Below are 9,651 nucleotides of genomic sequence, written 5' to 3'. Positions count from 1 at the left end.
TGTTCCAAAACTGTTTGGGTGAACTCAATGACTATGCTTTTGAAATGTGCATTGTGTACATATTCTCCTCACTGATATCTATACACTCATGTCTTTTTTATGTAGAAATCTTTTATCGTATCTTAGATATAGCCCTAAAAAGTTACACCATATAAACAACAGAGGGGCAATAACTCTGTATTTTAGAAACTTAAGGGTTATGGTTCTTGTTCATGGTATACACCCACGCCGGACAAGTTTATGACAGACAAACGAACAACGCTAAAACTATATCCCTCCGCCTTCGGGTTGCAGGGAGATAACAAGAAGAATGAAATTATTATCAATGTAGCACTGTTACATTCAACATGAAAAAACATAGTGGAAAAAACACTTAAACATCATACAAAATACTGTTCAATCAGTATATTCCTTACACCACGTCCGTCCATTGGTCCGTCAAAGTTCTGTACGTCCGGTTGTTCGTCACGGTCGTCTTGAACATCCGGGTTCGGTTCCCCCGACATCTGTCTCTTGTTGTGCAGCACAGCGCACGCCAACACTATCCGCGTCATCTTTGCAGGATTCATTCAAATCTGAAAATGAAATACTTCTTATAATAATTAATAAATAAATAATATCCTAACTGCAACATTCACTAATATGTGTCGTGTTCTGAGAAAACTAGGCATAATGCATGTGCTAAAAGTGTTGTCCAAGATTAGCCTGTGCAGTCTGCACAGGCTAATCAGGGACGACAATTTTTCGTTTAAATGATATCTCTTCTTAGCAAAAATCCAGTTTAAGCGGAAAGTGTCGTCCCTGATTAGCCTGTGCGGACACTTTGAGCACATGCATTATGTCCAGTTTTCTCAGAACACGGCATATATGTTGGTCATTATTTTCAGATTGGCAATGTTAGCAGTAATGAATTAAAGGGACTCGTTCACATAATGTGTCTTTACATGGGTTGCCATTTATTTTATACTCTGTATAACCATCTACGTATTGTTGCAAAATATAACGATAACAAAGGAATCGAATAAGTATAAGTCGGCGGCATTAGTGTTATTTCTCACACTGACATAAAAATTTCATTTATTTCTTGAATCTGTGACAAAAAGTTGAAAAATTCCAATTTTTATAAACTGTGAACAAGTCCCTTTTAGTATGCATTCATGAAAATTAAATTAAGCATACTTATCCAAACAAGGATGTTTATTATAAAATGAAATACCAGTTATTAAGTATCAATCTTCATTAAGGTAATTTTTAAGCTTCCTGCATGAAACATTAATGAATATTGGTTAATTGTAACTGCTTTTTTGTTGACAACAGACCTTATTCGTTCAATTATTAAAGTTTATTATTAAATTTGTTATTATTAAATCAAACATTAAATTTACCTCCACATGCAATATATGGAAGGTCCTCTTCCATACACCAAAGCACATCTCTATAATGTTTTGCGTGCTTATGTGTGCTTGTTTGTACCGTTCCTCGGCTTCATTTCCTGTGATAATGGTAACAATAATGATAATTATAGTTATGCTCATAATAATTATTCATTTTTTTATTATTATGCCCCCCTTCGAAGAAGAGGGGGGTATATTGCTTTGCTCATGTCGGTCGGTCGGTCCGTCCACCAGGTGGTTGTCAGACGATAACTTAAGAACGCTTGGGCCTAGGATCATGAAACTTCATAGGTACATTGATCATGACTCGCAGATGATCCCTATTGATTTTGAGGTCACTAGGTCAAAGGTCAAGGTCACGGTGACCCGAAATAGTAAAATGGTTTCCGGATGATAACTCAAGAACGCTTGGGCCTAGGATCATGAAACTTCATAGGTACATTGATCATAACTCGCAGATGACCCCTATTGATTTTGAGGTCACTAGGTCAAAGGTCAAGGTCACGGTGACCCGAAATAGTAAAATGGTTTCCGGATGATAACTCAAGAACGCTTATTCCTAGGATCATGAATCTTGATAGGTAGAATGATCATGACTCGCAGATGACCCCTATTGATTTTCAGGTCACTAGGTCAAAGGTCAAGGTCACGATGACCCGAAATAGTAAAATGGTTTCCGGATGATAACTGAAGAACGCTTATTCCTAGGATCATGAAACTTGATTGGTAGAATGATCATGACTCGCAGATGACCCCTATTGATTTTCAGGTCACTAGGTCAAAGGTCAAGGTCACGGTGACCCGAAATAGTAAAATGGTGTCCGGATGATAACTCAAGAATGCTTATGGTTAGGATCATGAAACTTCATAGGTACATTGATCATGACTGGCAGATGACCCCTATTGATTTTCAGGTCACTAGGTCAAAGGTCAAGGTCACCGTGACAAAAAACATATTCACACAATGGTTCTCACTACAACGGAGAGCCCATATGGGGGGCATTCATGTTTTACTAACAGCCCTTGTTTTCATTTAACCTTTTTACTTTTTTCCTGTGATAATGGTAACAATAATGGTAATTATAGTTATGCTCATAATAATTATTCATTTTATTATTATTTTGATTTAACCTTTTTGCTTTTTTATCAGCATATTAGTATTATTGTCGTTTTTAGTGCATTTAACAATTTATAATCAATTATTTTGTATATCATAATGAGTTTTTAATAAATAATTCATATTAGTGATATAATTATAAAAGCATTTGTACCTCGATGATTTTACTCATTATACCAACACAGAACTGAATTTCTTTCATAAACTAGTTGAAACAAATTATGATATTTAAAAACACAACAACTGATCTTACTTGGATGCAATATGGGTGTCATTAGGAATGGTCGACAGGGATAGCCACTGTCTCCCAACAGCCAACCACGTCCAGGATCTGCATGTAAGATAGATATATAGCAAATCACACCACATACATGTTTATTAAATAATTTATTTAATTTTTAATGATATAACATAGTATAACTGTAAGGTATAATGTATTTTAGGATTAAGTTCATGACTACATCACAGTCTATCTTTACTTTATTATAAAATACTAGGAGTCTATGGAAGTCACAACATGAACATACTAGTAAAACTCTACCTGTTAAATTAATAAATAATTTTCAACATTATATGAGGTAATACAATTTTTATGCATTTACCTTGATGATTTGCTTCTAAATGTCTGCCAACGTTGGACATTGTGAAAACGTGGGCATCATGGCAGCTTCCTTGCCAGCGGGCATTAATGTTAGATTTAATTATTTTTAATTTGTTTAGCAGTCACATAAACAACCAAGCTATGTAATATGGAATTTTTACTGCTTCTTCCTGTATTTGCGCGATGATTATCTGAGATATTAACTCTATGATTCTACATTCTCAAATCTTTTCTATAAAGAAGGAATGTAGTTGACAATTGTTAATAGTTTTATTTGATCGTTCGTCAAAAAGTTGTAATTCTGTTACTCTTGTATCTTCAATGCAATTGAGTAATTAAATAGTAATTAAATTGAATGCGTTTTAATTCCCTTTTATTATTGTTTAATTTGAGTTACAATGCTATGACGTTAAATTTTATTTACACTTAAATGTATTATGAATATTGCTGGGCCAAGTGTGAGGTTGAGCGCTCTATAACCAGGTTTAAACCCCCAATGCTTTGCATTGACCGTTCCAAGGCGATGACCCCAGCTTTATTCATATTTTGTGTTTATGTTGGTTTGTATTGTGCTGTATTGTGCTGTTTTGTACTGTTTGGGCAATCGGTCACTTGCCTTAAATAAAGGACCAACTAATTGTTTTTAATGAAAATTCAATACTGCTCCAGCTGCTGGAGTTTCACTTCTTTATATTGTAAAATTCCCTATTGAAAATGGATTTAAAAAATTAGTTAAGTATTTTAATTAGTGTATACAAATTAATTAACATTGAACTAGGAATCTCAGGGTTGTTGTTTTGTATCTAATGCTAAGGAATTTATTGTGAATTTAAATTTTAGCTGAAATCTTAATTAGTAGATTGAGTATTACAATGTTCTTTGATTTTAAGCCTTTGAGGACCTAAAAAGTGCATCCTTGCTGTCAAATATTGTTTTACTGCTAAAGTAAATGTATTGACTGGCAGACTAAAACTTGACCTTGCTTTGGATATTAAAAGACTTTTGACCATGTTGTCACCAAAAATAAGATTTCTATGCTTATCACTTCTCGATTCAATTGTTATTATTATATCGACGAGATAAAATAGCCGGTGGGGTGATTTCACTTTCAGGTATCGAAATACTTGCATAATTTATATGTGAATACGATTAAAACAAGAAATCTGGTCGTTCAATACGAATACGTATGGTTAATCGCCGACGTTTGCGTTCTTATCAACAGGTAGATATGAGAACTTACCATTTATTGTCGTTGTTTTCTCGCAGTTTGGATTTCTAAAATATTGTTTTTCGCACTTTTAGCGTAATACTTGTGAGCAAAGAAGCTCCGGAAATAACCGGCCAATCAATTTCACGCTATAAGACAGACGATATCATACGAATACCAACGAATGCAAACGATTGGCTGCCGATTTTTTCCGTTTCTGCCGAATTCGGCAGTGCCCGGATTTACCGCAAGTACTCCGATTTCGCAGTTCGTCACCGATATACTTCGTACGGCAACGTTATTTGCACCCTTACCCCCTCACCCCCCTTAAAAAACAAAACTCCTCGGATTTACATCGATCTCAAAACTGGTCCGGGAGCCTCCAAATCCGGATTTCCGGATTAATCCAAAACAGTACAACCCCTGGAATGTCAAACTTTTTTGAGAAACAATCCTGGTCTTCAGGTAAACCGTTTGAATATTGCTGAATTGTCAAGTAAAGCATATAACAAGGGTCTTACTCCAGAAAATCTCATATCTTCATTCAAAAAAGCTGTTGTTTACCCTTTGCAGAGGAACCAGATTCTTTCTTCTAAGACAGCCCCATCAATTATTTACACCAATACACAGGCTGTAGTCATTCCTGAAAACAAAACAGAAAGCGTTTTAGAAAAAAGAAAAAAAAAACAAGTTATTGAAAAGCCACAGAAAAGAAAATTACAACCATCTGTCACTGGTAATTTGATGTCATCATCAAAAGAAAGCAAACTGAAGAAAATAGATGATCATGTTGTCACAACAACAAAGAAAACAACACAGGCAAAAACAAGTAAAGGTTCAAAAAGATCAAAAACAAACTTACATTCCAACAAACATAGTGCGTCACCACAACCAAGCACCTCTGGATTTAATGCTCCTCACATTGATGATTGTGACTCCGAACTGACTGATGATGAAGCTGACAGCACTCCATGTTGTGTATGTGGCAACACCTCACCAGATGCAACAAACTTAATATACACACTAGAAATTATTCAGTGGGGTAAATGTGACAAATGTAGCCACTGGACTCATCTAAAATATTGTACTCCAGTGCGGTGTTTGCGGAGAAATTCTACATTCATATGTCCTCATTGTGAAAATGAGTGCTAATTGTTTTCTGGTCGATTTATATACGAATTCCATGTCTCTGAAACATATAAAAACATGATATCAGACATTATGTTATTATATGCAAAGTAACAAATATATAAAACATATCACATGCAAATACAAGAAAGAGTAAATGCAAGCGGTAGAAATAGAACTAACCTTTTATAATGGCAACTCTCGTGGTATTAATACATATATTAAAAGTAGGTGTGAACAGGTCTGTGTCCAAGTTGGAAGTGACCAGTGGCTAAGGAAAGGGCGGGAAAATCACTGGTCAAGCCTGACTGAACAATTACATAAACTTGACATATGATAATCACATGCTTAACTGACTTAAACTCTTAGACTGGCCACTGGATCACTGCTTTCACTTTTTTATATTAATAAGTAAACCATGTAAACACCATGAGTTAAAAGGAAATGATAACATGAAAACGGAACAAATGAACAGAATATTTTTAATAAATATTTCAACCCTGTTACATCATTTATATTACATGTCATTTATTGTTTGAAAATTGATCTTAACATGTTGTAAACTTTGATATATTGTTTGTATATATTCAACAGTACGGAAGTTTAGTTGAGTAAACTGTGATTTTCTGAAAATGTGTTGTGTCTGAGTAAAAACTATGTCATCACCGGTAATAGAAGTAAACAGTAGAAACCAAAATGGCGGACAGTGACCTACTTCTGTGATGGATTAAAATGAGTTTTCGTTAACATATAAGGTACGTTTCGTGTTAACTTGAGGAAAAATGAACGATTCTGATAATAACATGAAGTTTTCTTTACGGAAGTTGCATTTAATAGTATTTATTTACAAATGAATGCTTAAGTCACCGGTAATACGGGTGCCCAGGATAATTTGCAGGTGAGAGCTGATATTAATACAGCAATATAAATGCATACCATATTATTAATGCGCGCAGCTATTTTGCCATATCCAAAATTCTTTTCTTTAATCTGCAACTTCCATTCAGTGATCCACCCATGACAAAGACTACACGCTAACTGAATTAAGTTTACTTAGTACTGACGTAGTAGTCTGTAATGACATCACAGCAATCTTGACACATGTGTACTTTGGTACATGTCAGGCCATACATGTATATGAGCTGCTGAGTAAGAATCGCGTTTTTCTAATAGGGGCGCCTGTGGGGTATTTCAACACTGTTTTATTAATCATAAGGTTAGTTTGAAATTTAAAATATTTCTCATGTAACACGTTTTGGCAATTTGTTGTTTTTAATCCCAATATCAGAATTCTGTCAAGTATCTAGGTGCCATTTTAGACAGTGAATTATCTGAAACGTATTTGGTTAAACCACATAAAAAGACAAAATGTAATTCATTATATTGCAATGTCACCTTGATTAAAATGCTAGTTCATCCTGGTATTGTGGACTTATCAAAGGGTTAAAAACAAATTTCTAAATAAGAATATTATACTTATTAATAATTATGATTGTAGGCACCCTGTAACTTTGTGCTCCAGACTTTGAACAGTTAGGACTGGAATGCTCTGCCATAAGATAGATCATGTTTCATAGCTTTCATGCTTGATTGTGAATGTCTCTTTAATGTTTATCAATGTTCTGAATTTTTATTCACAGGGATGTTTACAAGTGTGAATGCATGTTGGCCTGGATGCTGCAATGCCTCCCATATCTTCCGAATGTCCAAGCTTGGACAGCATATGGCCAATCACCATCAAGATTGCACTTTTAAATCTTTTGGTTCAATATATGTAATCCTCAATGTTGATTATGTCCACTACTATTAAAACAATCAGTGTTTATCCCCAAGGTCAAGTTTACATTATTAAAAAAGAACTTTAATTTTGAGACATTTTCATGGTTACAAGTTATCAAAATAATGTTAATGGTAAATACTACTGCTTTACATACTTATAACTTGTTTCCAGCAGACCACATATCTTATTTTGGTTTAAAATTGCCATATTTCTTTCAATGATTATGCAATTTTTAATTAACTATTATAGTACATGTAACTATCTACAATGAGGTGTTATATTCTTTTCAGATCCTGAACGTGGATATCTTTTAGGAGATAGTGGAAACCCTGTCCGGCCTTTCCTGCTGACCCCGTTCCTTCAGCCAGGTGAAAACAACAAGTCAATGTCATGAACTTGTATTGAAGAAATAGTTTTAACTAGATCTAGTGAAATATTTTTATGACAGGTGTTTTTTTTCGTAAACTGAAAAAAAAAGTAACACACAAAACAACTTTCATGTATGCTAAGCATATAATCAACACATATATGTAATATATTGTACTTGATTCTCTAAATACTAACTCTTTGTAAATTAAATAATTCAGTATTAATACTTAAACATATAACTGTTTTCACAGACAGAAGCTCAGGAAAGGTACAATGCTGCGCACATCGGCACCGGGAACGGTATTGAAAGGGCCTTTGGGGTTTGAAAGAGAACCTTTCATGTCCTCCAGGGTATGAGTAATGTAAGGAACTTGTTTATATTATTAAGGATAACATTTATTAAAGATTATAACATGAAATGTATTTAATCAACAAAGATGGTTAATGGAAACTAAAATCATTATATATTTATTGGCATGCCAAGTCTAAGAATTGGAAAAAAAGTTATAAATAATTTAACATTATTTGTGTATGCCATAGATACGCTTCAGTTCTTAAATTCAACTGAGACCGAAAAATAGACTGAATATTTTAAATATGAATAAATGTAACTCATTTTGATCTATTGAACAAGTCAAAGTAACAACATCATACACAACCATCTTGTATTACTGTGAAGTACTGGTCCATACATGTAAGACACTTTGACCCTTGACACTTAGACCCCTTTGTTTCTTTTTTTTAAGAAGACCCCAATTTTTGAGACACTTGGACACCTGTTTTTTTATTTTTTAGACACTTTGACCCCTGTTTATTTTTTTAAATATTTAACATAATTATTCTTATTGGAATTGTTTTTTTTGTGATAAATAAAGGATACTATATGCATTTTGTTACACAGTCATGAGTGTAATACTTGATCATATGAAAATACTTTTTCAAAGGAGGGAAAAGGTATAATAGGGCTTTCAATAGGGGTTCTAGTTCTTATAGTGTAGGAGGAGATAGTGGCCAGAGGGGATGGAAGACGGAGATAACCACAATATCCCCATTTTTTTCTCAGAAAAGTGACGGGATCAATATTGCTTCGTTCATTTTTAAAGGACATATGTACATAAATTATTACAGCTATTGTTCAAAATCAATAATGATCTTCATTTTGAATGATCATGAAAAAAGAATAGATAAAAATGCACAAGTCTGAGTCAGACATTATAATAACTTTAATCCAAATAATTATAAGTAACACAAGTAAATTCATTTTATTGAAATAACCAATCAATTACATTCTTACATGAGTTTTAAATAACAGACGGATGTCAATTTGGAATATACATCTGCACCATATTTGGAATATATGCATACATTCAATAAGATCTAATATCATATCAATTTTTACATTAATTTAATAAACAAATTATTTGGATGACAAATGCCACACAATTTTGCAATACCCAAGTTCATGTGCCATCATGTCCCAATAAACCAGGTTTCATTAGATATGGAACATACAGTATATTTTTGGCATTTATGGAATATACAGTAAGGAATCAATTAACAGCATGCCAAATTGTCAATCATTAAATTAATAAACCAACACATTATTTTGATAACAATTTTGCAATACAAAATTTCACATTCCACCATGTCCCAATAAACTATGTTTGCGAACAGGAACAATATAATTCAACTATAGTAATAATCACACAACTTTATTGCAAAAAAATATCACACCGCCCTCCATAATTATTGAAGATTTTACACATTTATATTTAAATTCTCATAAAAACTTGAACATGTCATTCTAGTACTAAATGTGCAAACACATTGTATGAAATATGTCCGTTATTAACTTATAACCATACCCTATCATTTATTGAGAAAATGACCAAAACATTAACAATTTCTTAAAAGAATCTTAAGACAGTAAACATGATTTCTGGTCATGCTGTTTTCAAAGAAATAATGATGTCTAAAAAGGCGTTTATTTGTCTTTTGCTGCTTATCTCATTAGGGTTCCACTAAGTAGCACAAAGAAATAAATATAACTATGCA

At 33.4% G+C, this 9,651-nt stretch overlaps 1 long non-coding RNA gene across 1 annotated transcript; it reads left to right on the top strand.

Annotated features, from left to right (window-relative positions):
- Positions 1-6,054: 6,054 nt before the first annotated feature.
- LOC127843017 (uncharacterized) lies at positions 6,055-7,948 on the top strand. The gene is made up of 3 exons (XR_008032037.1): positions 6,055-6,202; positions 7,088-7,595; positions 7,848-7,948. It is a non-coding gene; the product is annotated as an uncharacterized LOC127843017 (long non-coding RNA).
- Positions 7,949-9,651: the final 1,703 nt, after the last annotated feature.

Source organism: Dreissena polymorpha, chromosome 8, assembly GCF_020536995.1.
Source record: "Dreissena polymorpha isolate Duluth1 chromosome 8, UMN_Dpol_1.0, whole genome shotgun sequence".
Classification (NCBI taxonomy): Eukaryota; Metazoa; Mollusca; class Bivalvia; order Myida; family Dreissenidae; genus Dreissena; species Dreissena polymorpha.
The sequence above is the reverse complement of the archived record's forward strand: the minus strand, read 5'-3'. Positions and strand labels throughout refer to the sequence as shown.